The following is a 26124-nucleotide window of genomic DNA, read 5'->3' as shown; positions in this document are numbered from 1 at the left end:
CACAAATATTGATCAAGCATTATGATGGTTACAAGAACTTGATATGTTCACATTGCAAATGTGCTACAAACACATTTCCTTTGAAGCTTCTTGCCCATAGTTGAAATGAACTTCCACCGAGGAGCCAGCCACATTTGAATTGCTTGTGTCACCAAAGGCAATAGTAATTACAACATTCATTTCTCGTGGCATTGGTATCCTTTAAGTAAATTTAAATAGAGCTTTTTATTAAAATAACTAAGAACAAATAATTTATTATTTTAATAAAATACCAACAAATATCAATTCAAAATAGGCTATATAGTTGGAGTTAGATTCAAAGAAATACAAACACAGGCATAAATTGATGTCTTTAATTGCTAGGGCTGTTGACCTTTATTTAGTTTAATCCTGGTTCTTCTTTAGACTTGGATAGAGTTAATTCTGACTCTTTGAACTTTCTTAGGTATATGTCAAATATGGTCAGATTGGCCACAGCTTCTCTCCAGCCTTGATTTCCTGTATCTAATTAAGGACCCTTTTTTGACCCTTTACAATTTTTCTGGAGAAGGCTTTGGTTTCTTTGTTTCAGTCCTATTTCCTTGAAGTCTGCAGAGAAAAGGAGAATGAGTTATAGTAAGATGTGATGTTTCCAGAAAATTTCAAACTCATGAGTTTTTCTGAATCGGCAGTAGGATTTTTTCCTTACTTGAATTCTTCTCTCAGCCTCTGCTCTTTACTGAGTTTGTTATCACTAACCTCCATAGACAGGTCCCTTAGAAACCAGGGCTTTGATGAGGTTAGATGGATCTGACCCTTTGTGTCACCTGACTTTGCAAAGTCTGCTTTTGGATAGGTACAAAACAGGTCATTCCAGAACATGACTCTTAAATTATCTTTGAACAGAAGGCAACATGGAGAGACAAAGTGACTTCTACCTAAGCCTCCCTGTGTGCTCAGCAAGATCCCAGGGGATGTGAAAATAAAAAAGTGCTGAAGGAGTTTTCACCTGATTTAGGTGGTGGTGCCTGGGGAGTCAGGTACAAAGCCCAAATGCCAAAGCTGGCTTCACTGGGCCAAATTCCAGCATCACATGGTTCCTCAGTTCTGGGTTAGGACCACCTGTGAGCAAAGGCCTGTTTCCTGCATTTAACCAGGTGCTGTAGGTCTGAATTCTCCTGTCAGTTGATTTCCACCCTTCACCAGGTCACCAATGGTCTGGCTCATGGTGCAGGAAAAGAAAGTTGGAAGACAAGGGGACTGGAGTTCAGTAAGCTACAGGAAGTGTGTCCTCCATCAGCAGATATTACCGCGAATATCAGAGAGTGTGCTGGGTTCTGGGTGTGCTGGGTTCTGGCAGGGTACCTTTCTTGGGGGCGGTCAGCCTGTTTTATTCTGGGTGTTGGGGAAGGGCTTGGAGAAGGCTTCTTTAGGAACAGGGCTTTTAGTAAAGCTGAACTCAATTGGTTAATGAAGCTACCAAGGCTGTTCCTAACAACAGCATCCAAATTATGCCTCTGTGGCCACAGCTGCCTTGGGGTGGGGGAGAGAAGTGGCATGTAAGGGGGGGGGCACTGGATATATAGAAATCGTTACCATTTATTGAGCACTTGCTGAGAGCCAGGCTCCCTGGGAAACGTTTACTTCATTATCTTATTTATTAAGATGCATAGTGTTTTTTGTTTGTTTGTTTGTTTGTTTTTGAAGGGCTCATCACATTTGGGAACAACCTAGGGGCGGAGAGGATTCAACCGGGGAAGGTCTTGGTACCAGATGCTCCCTGGTAGTGCAGGTCACCAGGAGAAGAAACACCTTGCCCCCTCAGGCACTGATCTCCCTGCTCCTTCAAGTTCCCCACCAACCCAGTGACCAGGGCAAACTGACCAGACTCTAGGGCTGGCTGAACCCCAGGTGGCTTTGCTTAGGGGGGATTGCTCCCTGAGCACTGTTCTGTGTGCCTTATCTTTCTGCCATTTTGCTTTATCCTCACCACAATCCTTGAGGGAGGATAATATTTTACAGACGAGGATACAAGGGCACAGAGGAGATGAGGACAATTTACACAGCTAGAAACTGGCAGAGCTGAGTTCTACTCATGTTCAATCTGACTGTCAGCTGCTACAGAAACCTGCTGAATTCCAGTTCACTCTACATGGCCCCACCCTTGGGCTTCACAGATGGGTGACTGGGCACATTGAGAGTCTTTGGCAGGGTCGAGAGGGTCTGAAGAATGGTGGAAGGCTTTCAATTATCCTGTAAAACTGATCTAAAAAATCAAACAAGAACAGAAAATACAATCTAGATTGTCGAATGCATAAACCAGCTAGCTCTTTGACAGAATACCAGGGACTGGATGGCTTAAACAATCACAATTCATCTTCTCACAGTCCTGCAGGCAGTAAGTCCAAGATCAAGGTGCCCACAGAGTTGGTTTCTGGTGAGGTTTCTGTCCTTGGCTTACAGACACAATCTCTCCTGTGTCCTTGTGTGAACTTTTCTCCTTGCATACCCATCCCTGGTATCTTTTGTGTCCAAATTTCCTCTTTCTATAAGGACACCAGTCAGATTGAATTGGGGTCCAATCCTTGTGACTTTATGTAACCATAATTGTCTGCCTAAAGGTTCCATCTCCAAAGTCACATTAGAGGTTATATGAAAGACACAATTCAGTTCATAACATAGATTCTTCAAAACTCTCTGTCCCACCCACAGGAGACCCCACAGCAATGGACACAGTGAGCTACAATTAGGTGCTAGCCCCTCTCTGGAAGGCTTGGAAGCCACTTCAATGCAGCTCCACAGAGAGTTCAATAAAGGCTTTCTCTAGAACACCACTGCAGACTCCTGCAGCTCCGAACAACCCAACATTTGCATGTAATTTTCACTTCAGCTAAAGCTTTTAAATTTAAAACCTCAGTGACTGAAGTCACAACCCCCTATCTGATAGTTTCTTTCAATGTTAAAAGTGATTTTTAAAAAGAGTCCTCAAAGCTGTCTAAGGTTCCAGAGAACTCTGTTCTTTCCATACACAAAACCAATGCCTCTGATCCCATTGCCATCCCTGGAATAGAAACTGCACATGCCTTGGTAAACCAGGAAGAGAAGGAGAAGGAGGAGGACAAGGAAGGGGAAGAGATCAAGGAAGGAGGAAGGGGAGGAGCAGAAGCTATGGCCACCTTGATTTGTAGAGTTTACCAATCCCTATGGTAATAGATTTTAAGCTGTGTGGTTTAAAAATGGTTCACAGGCCTCTGAACATTTTCACTTGGCTTACAAGCTATTATGAGTGTTCCACTACACCCCTATTTGCCTCTCTCATGTTCTCAGAAACCCAATTTGTTGATTTTAATCTGGTTCAGGTACAGCCTGGGATCTTGATCAAAATGAGGCTGATGCCCTTTCAGGATTCAATTTCACAATTTTATTTCCATTCTCATCATGCTTTAACTCCACTAGCACTAGCCACAGATCTATGTTCATCTACTATATGCTCCTGGGTAAACCTTCTTAACTTAGAAGAGTCATCCAACTGCTGAAGGTCAGAGTCGGCCCTCTACCATAAGATTTCTCATGGGTCCTTGGTCTGTGTGGGAAAAGTCAAGAGCAAGTTGGGGTCCGATTGATGACAGGTGTAAACATAACCCAAGTAGTGGTGCTCTGTCCCTTTATTTTTTATTCAACAAAATCTGTGGGGGCCTCAACAGGTGCTTCCTGATGATTCCAGGTGGTTAAGGTGGTGATCAAGGTCCCCTTGGATCCTGAGAGACCATCTGCACTCCGTGTGTGTGATATGTCCACCTCAGAGGCAGAACTGAGAAGACCCATGGGTCAGGTCATATAATTCCAAGCTAATGACCAGGATGTGGCACACCAAGGGAAAACATGATCTGAGAGCTCACCTTAGAGAAAACTGGCCTTAGAAATAACATAATCCAGAGTAAATCAAATTAAAGTGGGAATTGCACCCTGGAACTTGACTTTTCTAGAGCAAATGGCATAGCAAGGGAAGGGCCACACAGAATTAGAATGGTCCCCCCACCTCCTTCCCTGATTGGTTCTGCTCCTCCATCTGGCCAGGCTTGGTAGGGAAGAAAGATATGGTGGGCATCAGGAGGAGGGAGGGTCCCTCATCCGTTCTTTCTCTCCCTTCCTCTGAAGTCCACTCTCCAGATTATTCCTGAGTCCCAGGTGAGTCAGACAAAGTGGTTATGATAATACTAATAAGCTGATTTAAGAGAAGAGCTGGGCTTGCTGAACCTTCAGGAAAGGCCTCTCTGCTGGCTTTGGTTGGTAGGATAACAAGCCTCCATGGGGCTCACAGATCCTAACCCTCTCCACCGCTGTAGTCTTATTTCATATGCTGAAGGTGTCGATAATCTCTCCCTTAAGTGGACTCTGCCTTTCCTCTGGCAATAAAAAGGTTCAATTGTAAATGGCATCCTTGGCGTCTCCTCTCCCTTTAGGGCTCCTCTGAGATCAGGGGAGGGTGAGCACAGAGGATTCCACACAGTCCCTCATGCTTGGGGTCCCTGGCCAGTGTTCTCCATAATATTTGATGATCTGAAACAACAACACTCCCATGCGCTCTTTACTCAGGGCTGTTTCTAGGAATACAGGAAATCAAAATAATTATAATTGAGCATCTACTGCATGCCAAATCCTGTGCTAGGTATCTTGTATTTACAAACCTAATAAAAAAATATTGTGAGATAGAAGTCATGCCTACCATTTCAGAGATAAAGAAACTAAGGGTCAGAATGTTAACAGATTTGCCCGTGGTCAGTAAGTATTAAGCTTCCAGTCTTGATCTTTTTAACACTAAAGCTCACTTTAAAAAAAAAAAAAAGTCATTATGTTATAGAAAATATGTCAGTCAGCACAAAACCAGCTTGTACTGCAGTTACAAGTGGCCCCAGAATCCCAGTGGCCTAGAACAATGATGTTTAGCTTCACTCTCTGTGTGCTACATGATTCACATGCAGTACAACTAGCCTGGGGACTCTGCTCCATACCATCCCAGGACTCGGGCTGATGATGGAAGAGACGCCAGACTGATGCAGTTCTCATGCTGGAGACTTAGGGGAGCTCTAGTGGGTCTAAAGTTAACAAAATGCTTGGGTGTTGGACTGACATGTTACTTCTACCCATAACTCAATGGCCAGGATTTTGCAGGACTCTTGCACACCGCAAAAGGGAGAAAACACAATCAGAACAGCTGAGGACACATTAAATGCTGGTGAACAGCATTAAAACCTGCCATGAGTGTCGGGGACAGGGCTTGGCACCATTTAAAATGTTCAATAAACACCGTGTCATGCTCCCTTCCCTTCCTCAATGGTGAACAGCCATGGTGGAATCTCTTTTTGGACCAAAGACAAGCCCTTCGTAATGTGCTCTGTTGAACACTTTCCTGCTTCTCTGGCTGACTACTGGATCATGGGATGCTGGTAACTGTCCACATCTGGATCAGATTGTTCCAGAGCCTGAGTCTCCAGTGACTTCATGTCCAACCATTCATCAGAGGTCTCCATCAGCTGTCTTGCAGGTGTAGTAGGTGATAGACATTCACAGACACAGCACATGACATCCTCCTGTCAGCATCCAATAGGCTGGGGACAACAGGTACTCCCTAACCTATTGTCCCTGGTTTGCTAGCTATAATTTCACTCCTTCTTCTTCAATACAGGGAGGCATATCAGAATGCAAACGACTGGCAGGGGTGTTCCTAGAGAGACAGACTAGGTCTATTTTAATTGATAAAAAAGTCATCAATCACTTGAAAACCTCAACAGCTTATTATGAGTAGCCAATTGCCTATGACACACCTCAGCACTGATTCAGGCATGCTGCACATCAGGACATCGCGAGGAGGAACCACTGGTCAAGAAGATCCCAGTGCACTCAGTTGTGAAATGAAAAATGGTGCCAATTAATTGGTTGTTTTATGTATCCCGGGCCAAAAAATTGATTGGAGAGAACATCTCGTCCCCACTAACTCCACTGGCTAGTGGTCTTGGCATTGTGTAGACATAGCCTGAGTATTAAGAATGTGAGTCTAGTGTCAAACGGTCAGATCACACAATGTTAGACTGGAAGGAACCTCCAGAGATGCTTCTCATACATTCCCTTCATGTCACAGGTGAGGAAACTAAGGAACAGTCAGGTTAAAAGATTTGCTTTAGGACACGCGGCACAATCGTTAACTATTGTTTTAGAAAGGAGGTCAACGCGGGCACATCTTCACCCACAGCATTTTTAACATTTTCTGTAGCTATTTCAGAATCCAGATGCCCACTGAATGCCATTGCATACTTTCTAAAAGTAGACAAGAATTTGAGAAACACCCCGTGGTGCAATTGTTCATTGCTTAAACTTGCTGCTGACTCATTTGCCCTTCACCACTTCTTTACCAACATCAGTGGTGGCATCCGTACTTGTACTTACTGGCTGTTTTCTCTAGCTTGTTCTATCCACCCTGGCTGAGCTGGGAAACAGGATATAGTGACGTCACCTCTGCACGTCCTCATTGGCTGGTGGGCGGGGTTCCACTGTGAGGTCCTGATGGGATGCGCTGGGCCTATGGGTAAGCCTCTGGTCCTCCAGGCTGAGTAAGCCACCTGTTGTCCAGAGGGCAGGCTGTTCAAAGCAGACAGAAATCTGTTGAGCAAGGTCATTGAGGTTTTCAGGTTTTATCTTTTTGATAAAGAACAAATGTCCCCTCCAAACAAATTCTTGTGGACCACACTTAAGGTGTTAGGTGGGTGGGTGGGGGCTCCTCGGATCAAGACCCTCCACACACCTACCTAGCTGTGAATTGTACAAAGTGAGTTTGCAGTCACTTCAGGTCCCTGCCTCTTGAAATGCCTTTTTTTGGAGACAAGCAGTTTGGTGGTGGTCCCTTTAATCATCCCTCACCCCCACCCTCTTCTCAAGTCAATTTCAGAGGTTCTGAAGGCTCCCTGATTTAGGGCCTGTGGGAAGACTAGTTCTGTCTGGCCCTGGGGCTGAGGCACAGGGTCAGTGGCCAAGATCTAGGCTTTCCACTGTCACTGCCCAGTCTAGGATTTTGGCAGCTCTCCTATCCCCACAGGCCCAGATGCAGCAGCAGCCTTTGGCATGGACAGAGAACACTTAGGCTGAGGGCCAAAAGTCAGCCCTTTACCCCAGATGAACACATGGAGTGCCCCTTCCCCACACAACACACCTCTCTCCCTATCCCCTGGGCTTACATGGCTTAGAGAAGTGGTAGGGAAGCAGGTAAGATGGAACCATAGGGTGACTTCTTGGGATGACTCTCCCTCTGACCCACAACAAATTAAGAGGGATATCCACCTCTTTTCTGGGGTTGATGCATTGTTGAGAAGACATTAAGGTCTGGCTCTTCCCAGTTTCTTTTCCTTCTTGCCTTTGATACAAAGCTACTAAAATGACACACACATACTCCACCCCATAATATTCAGGCCAGTTGTCCCTTCTTGCTGTTAGGTTCAGATTCCGGAAAATCCTAGTGGGAGAATTCATGACAGAAGAATTTAAGACTTTAAGGGAGGGCTGGGGATATAGCTCAGTTGGTAGAGTGCTTGCCTCGCATGCACAAGGCCCTGGCTTCAATTCCCAGCCCCACAAAAAAAAAAAAAAAGACTTTAAGGGAAAATAGAAACAGGTGAACAAAAGCCAGGAATAATATAATCCTTATATTTGATTTTGCATTCAGGAAATAAAACTGTCCAAGAGCATACTGAATAAATAGCATTTTAGGAGGTATCATGTGGCACTGGTAGAAGTGGGTACTGGTTTAGAAATGCTAGTGAGCAAATTGGACACATGTCAATAACGAGGAATGTACTATCCCTATGGCCCAATAACCCACTTATGTGTGTGGGGTCTTCTCTGGGGAAACATGTACAAGGTTGTTCACTATAGAATCATTTGAGATTGACAACTCATAAATGACTTTATCCTCATCCATTTTTTGTTGCTATTTTTAAAAAATGCCTTGGCTGGGCACTGTGGCTCATGCCTGTAATCTCAGTTCCTCAGGAAGTTGAGGCAGGAGGATTGAATGTCCAAGGCCAGCCTGAGCAACTTAGCAAGAGCCTGTCTCAAAATAAAAAAATAAAAAAGCCTGGAGATGTAGCTCAGTGGTAGAGCACACCTGGGTCTAATCCCCAGTGATGATGATGATGATGATGATGATGATGATGATGATGATGATATACCAGGACTGGTACAAAGAATAGAGGTTTGTTTAGCTCACAGTTCTGCTTGGCACCTGGTGAGGGTCTTCTTGCTGCATCATAACATGCAGAGTGCAACACATGGTGAAACAGAGAAAGCTAGCCAGAGAGTTCACCTTATAACAAAGCCATTCCTGTGATAACCCATAAATCCATGGGTTTAAATCCATTCATAGGGCAGAGTCCTTTGACCTAATCACCTCTTAAAGGGCCCACCTCCCAACATCACCACAATAGCCATTAAATTTCAACCTGAGTTTCAGGGAGGACAAACCATAGCAAAATTAAATGTCCATCATTGGGTGAGTGGATGAATTGTGGTTCCCTTTAAACAGTCTGTTATTTAGGTGTCACAATGAATGTGCTAGAATTCTACCAGCAACATGGATAGAGCATGGAAACACAAGGTTAGATAAAAATAAGCAAGTTCCAGAATGATAGGGTCAGTGTGACACCACTTATGTAAATTAAAAAGCACTCAAAGAATTGCTAGGTATAATTATGAGAAATTGGGTTGGAACACATGTATGAGAAAAATACTCACCAATTTGAGGATAGTTGCTGCATATTTACAGAGAAGAAAGGGGACACAATGGGAATTTTTAACTGTATCTTCAAGTCTTATTTCTTTAAAAAATCTGACATAAGTGAGACAAAATGTTAGCTTTTGCCATCTCTTTTTTGGTGGGGACAAGATTATTGTCATATTTCTCCTTGTATTTTGCTATATGTTTAAGTATTTCAAAATTGGAAAAGGGAAAGAAAATCCCAGTGGCATTTTGCACACATTTGCATGAATAATAATGGGTAAGGTACTGTGACTTCCCATTTTCACGTTTTCTAGGAAAGAAACAGGATATCCTTTCTCTGTATCTCCAATGCAATGCTTTTAATGTGTTTTTCTTTGTAGCAGAAATATGCATCCAAAGGGTTATTTTTTTTCTGCCAATTATTCCATGCCCTTTGGATCCTGTGACACTCTCTCCTTCATCTGGATACGTGGGAAAATGAGAACAAGGTGAAGTATCCTGATCCAATCTACTCTGCAGCAGTTGGAGGTTCACCTTTCCATTGACAACCCATAGGTTCCTTTTTTCTCATGATCCCACCAGAGCTGACCTATGGGAATGGTAGTTCTCATATTTGATTATGCATCAGAATCACCTGGAAATATTATTAAAATGCAGGCTGCTGGACTCCACCTTCAGAATTTCTGATTCAGTAGGTCTGAATGGGGCCCAGCAGAATGCAGAAAGCAGTTTAACGGGGCTCTCTGAAAAGAAAAACAAGCACTGATTTGAAGTGTTTGCCAATTTCCACAGTGTAAATACTGCCACCGTGGCTGATGTCAAGCCCCCCCCCAATGTGACTGTCACTAAATGTGGCATTGGGGAGGGAGTGTGCACAATCGGTTCTCCCAAGGGAATGCAAGCCATTTCCTGCCCTCCCTGGGCACGGAGACTTGAATTTTTGTGTTTCTAATAAGATTTCAGGTACTGCTGGGTTATAGATCTCTCACAGTGGTTCACACTTCAAAACCCACTGCTCTAGAAGGCAGAGCACAATAGTGTGGGATTTGGGAAGAGATCCTTGGATTGTGTAAATAACTCTGCAAACTTGACCTTAAAAATCCCATTTTCTTAAAAGAAATCCAGGGCCAGGTGCAGTGGTACATGCCTGTAATCCCCAGAAACTCAGGAGGCTGAGGAAGGAGGTTTATAAGTTCAAGACCAGCTTAGACAATTTAGTGAAAAAGGGGTTGAGCATGTAGCTCAGTGGTACAGCAGTCTTGGGTTCAATCACAGTACTGTAAAGAATAAGTAAGTAAATAGAAGGGAAAAAGAAAAGAAAAAAGATCCCGGAAGCAGATTTCCTGCTCTAAAGAGCAAGAGACATATGCCATGGGGCTAGGCCCAGACTACCCTATAGATGAAACAAGCCCAGATTCTATCCCAAGCTGGTGCACTGGCCTGGGGGTTCTGCCCCTAACCCAACTACCTTCTGACCATAGCAATCCAAACGGCACAAGCCAACAGATGGGTGCACCCTAATCTCTAGAGGCTCTGGAAGGGAGAAACCATGTCTGAGAATGCTTCTAGCCAAATAAGTCTAGGCCCTCAGAAAGAAGGAAAAGGAAGGAAATGGGAAATGAGAATGAGAGATGGAAAAGATAGACGTGGAGGTGGAAGGAGGAATCCAGAACAGAGATGCTAATGTGGAGTCATCAACTGCCAGGGATTTGGGGTATACCCCAGATTAGGCAGAAATGAAAGCACAAAATGCAGTTATCCATTCCCCTTCAGCTGACATGCCAGCTTCATGCCAGGGGTTCTTTGATTTTTCACTTCCTACTGTCACTTCCCCCAGGCCCACACTGGGCCAGGCCACCTCTGGGATGAACAAAGAAGCCCTGCAGGCATCCCATGGATAGGTGGGATGAACTCCTGGAGCCCTGCCCCAGGCTGTTGGTTTGCAGGATCACACTTCATTAGGATTATGTGTTGCAGTGGCTCCAGGAGCATTTGGCACCTCTAGTCCAGCTGGACTTTCGGGAAGCCACAGCTCTTCACTGCTGGCAATTTCTTTGACTCCTTCCTCCTAGAGCTCAGGATTCCATCTCAGCCTGCCTCCCCCAGGTGCCAGGCCTCCCGATGCCCTCTGTGGCTCCTACCCTCAAGGACAGTGGCTGGGGCCCCAGGCCTCACCTGCCTGTTTGGAGTAGGAGGGGGCGTGGAAGGGGAGGTGGTGGCTGACAGAACACAAGGGCTGGAAGGAGTCCAGCACATTTCTCTTGTTTTACAGATGCAGAAACTGAGGCCCAAAGAAGGACAGATGCAAGGCCACTCCATCAGCACGGGCCAGCCTGGATCAGATCCCAGCTCTTGGTCTCCTGGGAGAGCAGATGCATTGCCCAGGTGCTGCTGCTGTCTCCTTGAATTGGTGAGAGAGGGGAACATCAGGCGCCTGGAGAGACTTCCCTTTTTGCCTCGCTGCTTCCCTTTATTTCTTGACTTTCCTTCCCCTATTCTTTGCCACCTTCTTCCTCCCTCTCCAAGGCCCTGATGACCCACAGGCTGGGACAGCCCCTCCCAATCTAGGTCTGTGCCAGTAGGGCCCTCCCTGGCAGCTGTACACTCTCTGTCCTTACCTCTTGCTCCCAAGTTCCAAGGAACTGGCATGATGAACAGCTCCCTCCATCTTCTTCAAGTCTCTCCTCCTGTTTCCTGAGGACTGGTGGCCACCTTTCCCACAGTGCCCACAGTCCTGGAAACACCCATGGGGGCTCTCAGCACACCCCTGTCTGTTTAGGTAGGTAAGGTAAGGGGCAAACAGCCATGGCTGGTTTCAATTGAACAACTCATTGCCAAGCACACACACACACACACACACACAGCTGTGTACAGGGGGCCAAGCTAATCCCCTCCCCAGGGATGACAGCTGCTAGATCCAGAGTTGGGGGCTCTCTTTTCTATGGTAGGGGTCATTCATTGTCCTGACATCCTCTCATTATGAGGTCTCAAACCCCATAAGGCAGGCATTATTACCCCTGGTTTGTGGATGAAGACACTGAAGCACAGAGAGGATAAAGGACTTTCCTGAGGTCACACAGATAAGATAGGGAAGATCTGAGATTTGACTTCAGGCTCTTTGCATGAACACTGGAAACAGAAGCCTTTTTTGAATAATGCCTCCTAGTGGGAACAGATCCCCAAGGGTGACAGGGTTGCAACTTAAGATGCTCAAGTGAAAGGCTGAGGGTAGTCAGATGCCCAGAATGTGGCCCCTGAAACCCACTTTGAAAGGTGACCAGATGCAGGAGAGCAGTGGGCTGCAGGCATCCTTGCCGAGACCCAGCTTCCCTGTAGCATCTTTTCAAACCCATCACCTATCCCTCTCCCTTCTCTTCTCTTCTACCAGCTCTCAGGCCATCAGCCCTTCTGGACTGCTCTGCACAGAACTCAGCTCTGCTGGGAAAGATCCTTGGCATCCACAACAGCACAGGCAGGCTACACTTGCTGAGTGACCTTACACATAATGGAGGGTGTGGGGTGCACTACCCAATATGACCGCATGATGCCACCCTTGAGCTACATAGCCATTCCCACCTGCTTGCAGGGGGCAGGTGACCTAGCAAGATCTGCTTTGCAGGGGGTGAGATGGAAGGTCAAGACAGCATCAGGGGCAAGAGCTCCAGAGATCAAAGAAATGAGTCATCCCCACATTATCACCTGCTGTCATCCTCTCTTCTCCCACTGCTTGTCTCCAGGTTGGGGCTGTTTGCCTCACATACCTACAGTTATTGCTTCTGGCCCATAAACCCAGCCCTTTCTGAACCTCCACAGCAAACCCTCAGCCCCATTCAGGATCCCTCTGCACTCTGGAACTCAGTGTGGCACACTCCAATTCACATGTTGCCTTACAATGGTCTCCAGTGGCTTCTGCATGGGGAAGGAACTTTCCAGGTGCCTTATTTCTTGAGATCTGTGGCTCTATGAAAGGAGAGGCCTGACATTGTGCCTTACACCATGGGATGCATCCTCCAGGGCTGAAGGGGAGGGATCCAGACAAGCAGGGGCACTGGAGCCCAGCCTTCTCCTGATCAGAGAGCATCAAGGTGCTCAGCACCTCTCTCAGTAGTGGAGAATGAGATGGCTGCCTGCGTGGCCATCTCTGATCCACTGTGGCCTCACTGCAGCTGCAGAGACCATCCCCCATCCACCAGCATTATCAGAACAAAAGGAAACCCACAGATACCTGTAAATGTCATAACTCTTCAAATCTCTCTGTAGTATATAAGCCTCCTTCCCTCCTTTATCCCAACACAATTCACACCTAAAGGGGAAGTTTCCTTGGACCTTAACCTAACACTTACATATGACCCCTGCCCTCTACTCTGCCCTCTATCCCTTGAGGGCTTTCTGTAAGGATGGTGACTCAGACCTTCCCCAGGCCTGTCCCTTCTCTCATCTTCTCCAAAGCACACAATCCCTCCAACACACACACTAAAGGACTCTGTATCCGAGGAGAGCCTCAGTACCAATTCCACTTAACCTCAGCATCAAGGATTTTATCTGAAGGACTTGGGAGTGGTTCACAGGGTAAGGGGGCAGATACAAGTCCAGGCCAGGGAAGGACAGATGCAGTCTTTGCAGTGATCTAGAGAGCAGAAGCTCATAATCTTGTCTCACAGCTGCTAGGATCAATTGGCGCCAATCATTTCATTTCCAATCTTGTGTCCCTCTTCACAGGATTCCAATTCCCCAGGCTTTTTTTGGGTCCACTCAGTGGGCAAGGAGGACAGAACATTCTAAATGACAGGAGTGCCCACTGTGTGGGAGGGGTCCATCCCCAGAGATGCTCAGAGGTAGGTTGTGTGCAGAGAGATAGCAGAATGGGGGAGAGCCAGGCCACCAACATCCATCAAGCAGTTGTCCCTGCCCTTTAATGGGGCCATTCCTTTTTTTCTTACCTTGTAGTCACCCACTGCACACTGCCCACTAGGAAAAGATCAAGAGAGTGGCGTACCTCTGAGGCACAGAGAGCCTCAGCACTTGACCAGAGGTCACTCAGTAACTCAGGGACAGCTAGTTCCACTAGTTCTTGGGTTTGTTGTGTGACTCACCTGGAGCCCTCGGGGATCTCTCTTGTGGACAAGGCCTCCCGTAGATACTTTTTGGGGTAAGGGCTTCCTGACTACTGTTGAGAGGAACAGCAAGCCCAGACCGCAAAAAGATCCAAAGGAGACAGCATCTGGGCAGTGACAGGAGGGGAGGGTACGGCCCCCCAGGGCTCGGCTTATACTCACAGACCAGGTGAATGAGGCATAGCCAGGGCCTGGGGAGAGAAGGGAGAGAGATGAGGGTGAACCAGCAAGCAGGTGGGCATCAGGAATCCCAGCTGTAATCCTTCCTCCACCACTCAATGTCAACTTCATTCTTACCTGGCCAGTTAGTAAAGAGCAGAGCTGTGGCGCCCCCTAGCGTGGGGGCTGTTTGGTCTCCCTGAGTCCTCTTCATCTTTAGAGGATCTTATGGCCTCCTGTTGTGACTGGTGTTCGGTCAGTGGCCCAAGGGTCTTCAATGCCCTTGGTTCCACAGTGGCAGCATTGGACTTGGGATTGGTTCACAGGGTAAGGGGGACTCTCCAGAGCCTCAAAACACCAAGAATCCCAAGAAGACTCTGTCATTGGACGAAACTGCTGAGGAAGATATCTTTAAACTTGCAGGCATGGTCTGCTTTAGTGGACACCACTGCCAGGGTAAAGGCAGAGCTACAGGCCAGGCCCAGCTCAGTCTGAGTCAACCTCTCCTGTTGTTTTCAAGCAGCTGCTCTATAGAAGTGACAGCTAAGTCCCATAGGGGTCTGAAGCTCCCAGGAGGCATGGATGAGGTCAGCAAAGCTGCCTTGGAGTCCCCAAGCCAGTCAGGCAAGTCTTACCTGCTCTATCTGAAGGGCCCCTAGAGGCCACAGCCACTGGACACAGGGAGGCTCTTTCTAGAAGGATCATCACTGCTGGTTTGGAGAGTGGATGGTTTCTGCCTCTGGTCCACTGCTGAGCTCAGGATGGGTTGGTTGGTCTCTTGCCTTTCCTGAAAGGGTCAAGGAGGCATCTTAGACCAGCTCAAGAGGGTGGCCCTCTGTTTTCCCCAGATCACCAACAGCACAGAATCCCCAGTGGGCGTGGAGGGAAGGGAGGCTTCACTAGGAAGTCATGTTTGAGTCTTCCAGGGAGGATGGGAGGGGATTGGAGAAAGGGAGGAGGGGAGAAGATTGAAGTGAAGGCGGGAGGCGAAACCTACTGGGGGGAAGAAAGGCTGGTTTGTAGGCAGAGCAAGGAGAAGGAGAAGGTGGGGAAGAACCTTGGTGTTCAGGCAGCCGCAGGGCTGGTGTTTTCTCCGGCAGGCAATGAACAGTCTCGGGAGGTTTTTGATCAGGAAAAAAAAAAAAAATTGTGAAATTGACTGAAAGAGGGAGAGGCTGCTGTTAGAGGAGAAAATAGAAACTACAACAATTTTGATGAACGGTAATGGGGCGCGGGGCTGACCCAGAAGGATGGAAGGAGGAGACCGATGCAGGGAATTTATGAGACAGGAATGGATAAGGTACAGTTCATCTGAGAGGCGTGGAAAGGGGTCCGAGTGCTAAGGACAGAGGAGCAATCACGGGAAGAAAGTAAGTGGTTGGATTATATACCGCACGCAGTCCAGCCTAATCATGTGGAAGACCCACGACGTACAGGGTTCACTGTCAGCTCTCAAGGTGTAGAATTTGACAATGATAAGCGAAGGGCAAAAGAGACAGGGGGAGGCAAAAATTGAAGCTGGAGGAGGAAGGCAGGCGTGCAGGTCTGGGGGAATCGCTGTGCCATGCACATCTCCACTACGATGGGCTACCTGGCACTGTCCCAGCAGACAAAGTGATGGTCAGCGGGGCGGTGCAGATAGCTCGGCCTTGGAGGGAGGGACTAGGAGCCACGCCCACACCGGGGCCTGGAAAGGGCGTGGCTTCTGAGGTCGCAGGAACTTGACTCGTTGCTCTGAGTAAGACCATCAAATCCTACATCCCGGTGCTGCCAAGGGGTGGGCACTGCGCACAGGTCGAACCCCTGGCGTTCAGTCCCAGCTCTGCCCACTGCCTGGGTGACCTTGGGCGGTTCACTGTGTATTTCTCAAAAATGACCAACGTTGTACCCTCCCGGCTGCTCCTACCCCAAACCTACAGACCACAGCGGCACCTTCTGAGTCCTCTTCCACGTTTTCAACTTCTAATATGTCCCAAGGTCAAACTCCTAAATATCCTTCAAATCTACAGCCCGTCTCCTGCCAGTCCTTTGCTCTGCCCTGTAGAAGACCTCCGTGACTTGTGGACCATAGTGGCCTCCTACTGGGCCTCTCCGCACCCACCCTTGCCCCTGCAATCCAGGACATTTTTTAAAAATGCAAATCTGCTTATGTTCCTCCACCTAAGAAATCCTTAAGTGGTTTCTTGCCACTCTTAAAAATGAAGTCGTGTTGATCACCTGCCTTTCCCCCCAGGCTTCTCCTGTGTCAATCTTTCCCTCTCTCCTGATGCTCCAGCCTCATTGGCATTCTTCCAGCTCCTTGAACACTCTGAGCTTGCCTGGAGGCCTTTGCCCTTGCTGTCCCCTCTGCCAGGAACACCGTCCCTCCCACTCTACGTAGGTAACTGGAACAGCCTGCAGCAGGGAGCCTAATTACCACTCCCACTAAGAGACCTTCCCAGAGCACCCAAATTAAATCCTCTCCGTTAGTCCCTCGCAGAGCACTTAATCTCCTTTTACACATATTTATGTATTGCTGTGATTTCTTTGTCTTTTGTTTAATGTCTGTCTGTCCCACTGGACTGTAAATCCCCGAAGACTTCTAGTCTTGTCTGTCTTGTTAGCTGCTGTATACCTTAGTGTTGATGGAATGAAGGAAGGGAGGAATTAAACACGAGGGGGAATGGCATGAAGGGAGGGAGGGAGGAAGGGAGGAAGGGAGGGAGGGAGATAGATGGAGACCATCTCTGGATTCAATTCTAAGATTCAGTTTGGCAGAAGGAGGGTGATTGATCCTTGTCTCCAGGATAAACAGTTTATCCTTCACAACCAGGGGACAGAGGTAGAGCAGGAGAACAGGCCCCATGGTCTAATCTGGGTGCTCTCTGTCCACTGCTTCCTGGTTGTGCTGTGGGGTCGGAAGAGAGATCAGGCAGAGCGAGGCTGAGAAATGTGACTGAGAGAGGTAAGATAAATAAAGTCATTGTGAGTACAGGTCACTGGCCTTCTGACAGGTCCAAGAAGGAAAGGGAGCCAGACCTTGTGACCTAGGCCAAGTGGGCAGAGCTGTGTCCAGGCTAGGCCTCATCACAACTCCTGTTCCGGGCCTGGGTCTTGCTCTAAGAGCCATGCTGCTGCTACTCACAAGGATTGATTCTCACCACTCACAAGTGCCAGTGGGTTTTTCAGGCTGCAATCAGCTGCCCAGACCTCTAAAAGCCATGTGTTCCTGTTGTAATTGTTACCACCTCAAATGACCCTCCCTACCCAGAAAGCTCTGGGAGATGGGCGCTGCAAATGCGCACCAGAGCTATTTCTTTGTGCTATGATTTGGAGGTGGTTTGTCCCTGCCAAAACTCTTGTTGAAATTCAGTTGCCAATGGAGCTGTGATGGGAGGTAGGGCCTCTAAGAAGGATTAAAGTCTTTCTCTTGAGACTGAATTAGGTCTCTTGAAAATGGATTAGTTCTCTGAGAGCTAAAGGGGGTCAGCTTCTCTGTTCCTCCCTGTTTTCTGCACATGCCTACTTTCTCTTTCCACCATGCATGGAATGGCACATGTCCGTCACCAGAAGGCTAGAAGATGCTGGAACCATACTCTTGGACTTCCAGAACTCTGAGCCAAACTAAACCTCTTTTCTTTGTAAATTACTCAGACTCGAGTATTCTGTTTTAGCAACAGAAACAGATTAAGACATTATATAATTGAACTCCCGTTAAACAGTGGAAAGTTTTATAATGCAATTTTATCACCTGGTATATGACTTATACATCTTTCTTTACTTTAGCTCCATATTTCTTGATTTGTCACCTGCTTGGCAACAAGTTAACCCTTATAATTTTCTCCATTATCTTCCTCAGTTCATGTTAAAATAGAAATACTTCTTACTTATGTGTTACTAATTTATAGGCCAGTATTTATATTCTTTTTATCAGCTCTATAATAATATTTTCCAGATCTATTATAAGTTCTTATTGTCTTCATGGTTTCATTAGCCATAAAATGAAACTAAATAGAGTAACAGTTGTTCAATTTAACAACTGAATCTTATTCAGGAAATAATTTAGATAAAAATAACTACTGTATACTCAGAATGGTGAATGAAGTGAGATATTGCCATTTATAGAATTCCATCCTATTAATAACTGCATAGTTTCCTGGTTTTCTTTCTTATGCTAATGTAAATCCAACCTCCCACTCCCACTCCACCCATCTGAACTTGCTATATTAGGCAATTTGGGCTGTGAGATGGAGGAGAGGATCAAAAGCTGAGAGCTGACACCCTTTACTGGGTTTCTCCAGGGGTCTGACCTTAAGGAAAAAGAACATTTCTCAAGGGTCAAATATTTATTTGTGCAGAGGGAGCTCTCTTCCTCATTTCAAGTGCAGATCAGGACTGATAGCATCTTTTTCTGAACTTGGAGGGACAGGAGGCAACATAAAATGGCATAGCTGGTAAGCATATTGCACCCTGCTGTGGCCCTGGGAGTTATGCTAATGGATCTTCCTGAAGGGGCCCTGAGAGATGTCCCTGGGGCTCAGAACTGCAGCCAATTAGCTGGGAGCTCTAGCAAGTGCAAAGAGCTGGTTGGAAGGAAGCTGAGGAGAGGAAAATGGGAGCAGAGGGTCAGGGCTGGTTTTCTAGCTCTGTCAGGGAAGTGGCCTGCTCAGTCTCCAGGCCTTGCCTATCACTCAGTGACCTCATCCCAGTCTGGTGAGAAGCCTTCTGGTTATCAACACAGCTTTTTGGACTGTGGTTCCTGACACAGTAGTAGACAGCTGCTGGACAAGAATGTGACAGGACTTAGAGAGCTACTGCTGACCCCCTTCTACCCACAGTCAAGGAATAACCTGCTTCCAGGTCTTCTCTATTATTCATGAGCCTGGGTCCCTAGACGCTGCTCCATCCTGGGTGAATAGATAGGAAGTCCTGATTCTGACTTTGCAAAGGTTATATCCAGGCTTGGGGTCCAAATCACAGGCCCATGTAATGCCCTGAAGAAAAGTCGTCCACTGCCCGTCTCCTGCCCCCGCCCCTCTGCCATCTCTTGCCTTGGAATCCCCTCTCTAGGTGTCTGTCTTTGTCCTTCTGTTCCCACCTCTGTCTTTCTGCTTATCAAACCTACCTCTAGTGAAAATTTTACTGTCTTCTTTTTAGGGCAATAAATGAAACAACAGGAGGAAAAGGCAGTGAGAAAAGTGAGGGGGAAAGTGTTTTCCACCCAATTCCCATCCGAGAGCTCTAGATGGGGAAACCAGGGCTGCCGTGGGAGGGAAACTGGAGGCAGGTGAGGCCAATGGATACCAGCCATGTGCTGGGTGCCACACCACGGCTGAGGTATGAGGAAAAGAAAAACTAAAATGTGCTGAGAGAAGTCTATTTGGCACTGGGAGTAATTTTGGCCACTGTTCTGGGGCAGAGGAGGCATAAAACTGGAGTTGGGCTTACACTGCTAGTCACATTAGAGTCACTAGTACTGGACTTGCCCTCCTGACTTGATCAACAAAACACAGGGAGCATATGTTTCCAGACATGGGGTGACAGCACAGGATTATCATTGTTGAGAGAAATACATGAAGAGGCTCATAAGTACCTCGGATTTCTATCTAGGGTGCTTTCCAGATGGCAGAGATCGGAGTGCAGGTCTGATGAAGTGGCTACAATCCGAGGGCTAGGATAGCTGTTATGGGATGAATTCTGTGCACCCCAAACTGACACATTGAAATTTTAACTCCCAGTAGCTCAAGATGTGACTATATTTGGAAAAAAGGCCTTGAGTTAAAAGCAGGTTCTTAAGATGGTGCTAGTCCAATCTGACTGTGTCCTTAGAAGAGAAGATTTACAAACACAGAGAAACACCTTGATCTCATACTTGTAGCTTCCAGTAGTGTGAGGAGGAGATTATGGCATCTACAAGGACTCCCAGTGGGTGACTGGCTGAGGGCTGGGTCGATACGCACAGGGCAAGATTTAGCAAAGCCCGGTAAAGAGTGGTTTCTGTGGAGTGAGAGGTAAACAGGGTTACCACAGGTCATGCAGGGCCTGGACACAAAAAGTAGTAAGACCTCAGTAAGGACTTAAAGCATTCAAGTGATCCCAGAAAGGACACGCCTTAAGAATAACAATTATGTCCTAGAGTGAAAAAACTATAGCAAAGAATAAATAAATAGTCTACCAGGATTAAAATGATCCACCTATAATGTAATGCCTACCAGAATAAAATTTAATATCCTTTAAAGGAAGAAAATGTTAACTAGATTCCCTACAATATATCACTCACAATGTCAAAAATTCAATGAAAGAGCTGGGGTTGTAGTGAAGTGGCACCCCCTGTCTCTACAGAAAAGCCCTCTCCACCATGGCTGATTTTAGGACTGTCAGCAAAAGAGTCTCTGTGAAAGAGTCCAATGTAGATAAACTTCCTATTTTAGTGTTGCCCTGTTTTACTTGGCCACTGGCCAGGAAGATACCAGCACCCCAGGTGCTGGACACCCCCTTACTAGTTTTTCACAAACATATCCTCTATAGTACTTTGTAGAAATGTGCAAACAAGGCCTCTGGCCTTGAGCTGGGCTTCACAGAGATGTCTACATTTTTAAGATAAGTTACAATTGGGCTCCATGGTAACAGCTGGCAGGAGGAGGGAAGAAAGGGGAGGAGAAGCTCTCCCCCTCTCAGGTGTTGTCCTTGAAGAGTTAACTTGCCCAAAACAGTGAAAGAAAGAGCTGCTTTTATGTGAACTTTTGCAGACTGTGAACTTCTGAGCCCCTCCCCTTACATGCTGGGTATAAAACTCTAAAACTCCCTGAACTCGGGGTTCAGGGGGATTAATTGATTACAGCAAAAGCTGTGCCCTCTGAACCTGGCTGCAGCCAAATAAAACTGTTTCCTGCTGTCTTTGGTGCCTTGCCTCGTTTGTTCCTACAACAGTAGCTCAGTGGCTTACTTGCCTAGCACATGTGAGGCCCTGGGTTCAATCCTCAGCACCACATAAAAATAAATAAATAAAATAAAGGTACTATATCCATGTAATACTAAAATTATTTTTTTAAATAAAGAATAGAATTTAAAATATTTACACCTGAGAAGAAGCAGGAAAATGTGACCTATGATTGATCAATAAAAATAGATCATAATTGTTGTAAGCCAATAGAAACAAGCCCTAAGAAATGAAGTTGTTAATATCAGTTGATAGGACTTTTAAGCAGCTACTGTAAATGGGCAGGAATCTAAAAGAAAAGGATATACACAATGCATGAACAGATGTAGGAATTTAGCAGAAAAAAATGAAAACTATAAAAAAGATACAAATGGAAATTCTAGAACTGAACACTATAAGACCTAAAATTTTAAATTCACTGAATAGCTTAATATATTGGAGAAAAAAAGATAAATAATCTTGAAAATAGATCATCAGAAATTGTTCAACCTGAAGGCCACACAGAAAAATTAATTTAAAAAAAAAAAAGGTCAATGGTGGCTTAGGGCCAGGGAGTAAGAGAGGTCATAAACTGCAAAGGGATGTGAAAGAAATTTTTAGGGAGATGGAATAGTTCTATATCATGATTGTGGTGGAGTTTACATGTCAATATACAATTACCAAACTCATCAAACTATATATCTAAAAATAATTATTATATATAAAGTATACCTTCATAAAACAAAAATATTCTAAAAGTTGAAAATTTGGGCGAAAATGCAAAGAACCTAGAGTATCCAAAAAATTCTGAAAAAAAGAAAACAAAGTTGGAGACTGCAGATTGTATTGTTCCAGCACTCTAGGGCTTATGGCCCTCTGTGTGGACAGTGTGGTGACCAAGCACCAGGAAGGGAAGTACACTCAGGTTAGGAGAATGAGCCCTTCCTCTCAGGCTCTCACATGGTGGGCCCTCACCAGCTGGACTCCTGTTTTCAGGGATGGCTCCCCATGCCACTCCAGGTAACACAGAGGTCCTCGCAATAGGAAAGTTACATCCTGCCCTTCTCCAACCTCCTCTCCCACTTGCTCAAACTCACCAGACACAGAGACCTTTGCTCTAGATGTTTCCTGTGCCTGGAATGCCATTTCTCCAGATATCCCTGAGTTACTCCCTCACTTCCTTCAATCTTCACTCAAGTTTTCCCTTCCCAGATGATCCCCATATCCAACACTGTAAACCGCTCCCTCTCAGGATTCTGCAACACTTCACCTGGATTTATGCCTCTGTTTTTCTTTTTTTTTTTTTTTCTGGTAAGTCTCTTTAACCTTCTAATTTATTTTCCAATTTGCTTATTTCTTGTTTCTGTTGTCATTGTCTGTGTTCTCTTGCTAGAATGCAAGCTCTGGGAGGGCAGAGGTGTTCATCTAACTTGCTCATCAAAATACCCCAGGAGTATAAAAAGGCTAAGCTTCAATAAATATATCCTGAACAATGAGTAAAATTTCTTTTTATGTCTTTTGACCACTGTTTTTCCCCCATGTAAAAACCTAATTTGTAGAAGGCCTTTATATATTAACTGTGCTTAGTCTTTTCTGGTTTAATATGTTGCTATTTTCTTCCAGTTTATGACTTAATTTTTTTCACTCTTCTTATGATTCATTTGATGGACAGAAGTTCTTAATTTTAATGTAGTTATTTTTTGCTTTTTTGTGTGTCTTGTTTAGAAACCCTTCTCTGCTCAAGATTATAATATCTGTTATCTTCTAAAAGTTGTATAGTTTTGTCATTTGTTCATTCATTCATTCCTTCATTCATGGTCTTGCCATATTGCCCAGACTGGTCTTGAACTCCTGGGCTCAAGTGATTCTCCATCAGCTTCCCAAGTAACTGGGACTATGGACATATACCACCTAGCTCAATTCACCTTTTAAATTAACATATTGAATATACATGAAATGGAATTTTGTGAAGGGTGTGAGGTATGGCAACAAGTTCACTTTTTTCCCCCACAGATAGTCAATCATCACCACACACTTATTGAATAGTCCAACCTATTTGGATGAATCTGAGATACCCATTCTTGCCATAAATCAAGTTTTCAAATATTTAGTTCCCTTTATCTATTTGTATGTTCCTATAACATGCTATACTTAGTTACTATAGCATTAAAATAACTCTTCTGGTAGGGTACATCTTCCCTTAAGTTCATTTTCTCCCTATGATGTTTTAAAGTTTTTATTCAATGCATAAATTGTTTATACTTTTAGAATAAAAATATAGGTGTAATAAAATATTGAACTTGATAGAAATATTCATGAAAAATAAGTTTAAAAATCAGGTTACAAAACAACTTGAATAAATTATTTTAAGTTGAAAGAATTAAAATATATATGTGTGTGTGTGTGTATATATATATATATATATAAAGCTGTATTACTAAATAAATACTAACAGTAATTATCTCAGGTTGGTGAAATTGTGGGTGCTTTATTTCTTTGCTTTTTTTTCTGCTTTGTCTTCATCTCTATTTTTCAAATTTTCTGCCACGAGCGTATATTATTTGCCAGAAGAAAAAAAAATAGCTTTATAATTATTTTAAGGTAATGAGGTGTAACAGAAAGAAGAGAACAGAAAAGTGCTGTGAACATTAAAAAATCCTCTGTTCTGGCCATTTTGAAACAGAACAATCAAAGAAATGATAAACGTTGGAAATGATGGATACCCTAATTGCCCTGATTTGATCATTACATAATAAATATCAAAGCATCACACTGTACCCCATGAACATGTTCAATTATTATGTGTCAATCAAAAATAGAATGAAACTAAAAAGAGAAAAATCCAGTGCTGTGGAGGGAGCAGGGCTGATCCAGGGATGGCCAGGGTGGGGCTGAGGGCAGGCGGGAGGCCAGCGGCCCACATTTCCACTGCAGAGATTCCTGGGAGGACAGAGACGTTAGCACAGAGAGAAACCACGAGGAGGAGCTCATTTGCGGGGAAGAGGAAATGTTGAATTCATTTGGATGTGCCAAATTGGGGGGCAGGGAGAGAGTCCAGCCCAGACATAGGCCCAGAGGAAGCCCAGGCTCCCAGGCATCTTAATTAGGAGGGTCTGAGGAGCCAGGAGCAGGGAAGCCACCAACGGGGGATGTCAGGGACCAGGCACCTCCTGCTATCCCAGGGGTCTGATTAGGAGAGTGTAAAGGAGCCAGAGAAAGGGGAGGAGGAAAGGAAGGGGAAACGAGAGGGAGGAGAAGAGGGGACCACCTTTGAAGCAGGGTGAGCTCTGAGGAGGGATGTGGGCAGCAGGCCTCACAAGAGAATGCTTAGGAGATGAGGCCTGCAGAGTGCAGTCTGGGCCTGAGGAAGGGGACAGGGGCCATGACAAGGGTTTTGTTTTATTTAGAAGTTTCTGGTCAGGAGAAGGGAGGCCAAGAGATTGCATCAGCAGCTGAGAAGGCTGAGGGAGCTCTTCATGCTCACAGGCTGTGAGGAAGGAGCAGGAAATGATTAAAGATGGAAGACAAAGCAAACAGGCTGAGCCGCCCTCCCATGCACGCCCTAACTGCCCGAAGGACACAGCAGCCCAGGTGCCCCCTTCACGGTGTCCCCCACATTGGAACACACTTCCTGGTGTCCCAACAGAACATCCCAACAGCAGAGACTTTTTATAACTGTCAAGAACTCGACAGAGCGTGAAATCCGTTACATAAGTGATCTAGCTGGAACCAGGGTACGTTCTATTTGTTTTGTGACAGGGCAAAAAATGGAAAATTTTGCCTCAAGGTGGGAATAAAAAACAAAGACAAAGCACCATCGCCTCTCCCGAAAGCCTGCCGTGTGGCACGCGCCCTCCCAGCTCCTTGCCATCGCCCTTGCTGAGGCATGGGACCTGCACACCTCCCTGGCCTCGTTGTCTGCTTTCCATGCTCATCCATCAAAACCCTAACCCCAGATCGACCCCGCAATCCTCTTCCACTCCCACAGTGCCCCTTAGAAAAATCCTGACATGATCTTGCAAACTGACACCATACACAAAAAAATCCTAGTTCCATGACAATCCTTTGAGATATCCCACCCCCCACCCCTGCCCTCAGCCACTGTTTCCAACTTTCATGACTTGCCTGTAGCCCTTGCCTGTCAACTTGTAGACAAACTTGTTTCCTCCATCCGGTTGACCACTAAGGCCTCCAACTGTAACCTTTCCCAGTGTCCTTCTGCCCTCAGTGATCTGCCATTTCACCAGCTCTGTCCTCCTCCCTTGCAATCTCCAAGTGTGGATTGTCCACACTGCAAGTCCACGGGGAAGAGGAAATGTTGAATTCATTTGGATGTGCTGAACTGGGGGGCAGGGAGAAAGTCTAGCCCAGATCTAGGCCCAGAGAAAGCCCAGGCTTCCAGGCATCTGAATTAGGAGGGTCTGAGGAGCCAAGAGCAGGGGAGCAAAAGGGGAATGTCAGGGACCAGGCACCTCCTAGTAACCCAGGGGTCTGATTAGGAGAGTGGTCCTGCTCAGGGCCAATGTGCTACTCACTAGTCCCACTGCCTCCTCTTGGCAGCAGGCACTCTGTTGGCCTCTTTCATCTCCTCAAGTTCTTCCTCTCTCTGGCAACCTCCCCGAATCCTATTAATAAGCTCAAAATGCACTTCCTTCACTCTGCGCTTCTCTGGGGCTTGAGCTCTCTTGCCTTCCCTTCTCAGCTAAGCTTTTTGAAAGACTAATCTGTTCTCATACACCAACATCAATGGATACAAAAATAAAATATTACAAATAGAATCTGTCAGAAAAGTAAGTAATAAAAATAATAATATAAATGATAAAGTGACGTTTATTCCAGGAATGTGAAGGCTGTCATAAGAAAATCTATTAGTACAGTTTATTGCATGAATAGATTAAAAGAGAAAAGTGACACAATCATTTGAGAGATGCCCAAAAGACATTTGATAAAATGCAATACACAATTTCAAAAAAAAAATCCCTCTCAGGAAACTAGAAATAGAGGATAATTCCAAAGCAGAATAAAAAACAAATTTAAATCTGGAACAAATGTTATGCTTGAAGATGAAGCATTACCCTATCACTACACAAGAGTGTCCTTGATTAGAGCAATCATGAAAACCCAAATTGTTTGGAAGTAAGCTCTAGTCAATGTAATCATTAAAGGAAAAGAAAAGGGAGGTGAGGGAAAACCTGCTTGATTCCATA

The 26124-nt window shown here is 45.5% G+C and overlaps 1 long non-coding RNA gene across 2 annotated transcripts; it reads right to left on the bottom strand.

Annotated features, from left to right (window-relative positions):
• Positions 1-206: 206 nt before the first annotated feature.
• Positions 207-13866, bottom strand: LOC124077935 (uncharacterized). Of its 2 annotated transcripts, XR_006846766.2 has the most exons (3): positions 11365-13866; positions 6424-11147; positions 207-588 (listed from the first exon to the last, which is right to left on the bottom strand). It is a non-coding gene; the product is annotated as an uncharacterized LOC124077935 (long non-coding RNA). The 2 variants fall into 2 exon arrangements; XR_009224718.1 differs by having other exon boundaries at positions 207-11147.
• Between the last annotated feature and the right edge of the window lie 12258 nt (positions 13867-26124).

Source organism: Marmota monax, unplaced genomic scaffold (assembly GCF_021218885.2).
Source record: "Marmota monax isolate L192 unplaced genomic scaffold, Marmota_monax_Labrador192_F-V1.1 WCK01_AAM20220418_F8-fsc00027, whole genome shotgun sequence".
NCBI lineage: Eukaryota > Metazoa > Chordata > Mammalia > Rodentia > Sciuridae > Marmota > Marmota monax.
The sequence above is the reverse complement of the archived record's forward strand: the minus strand, read 5'-3'. Positions and strand labels throughout refer to the sequence as shown.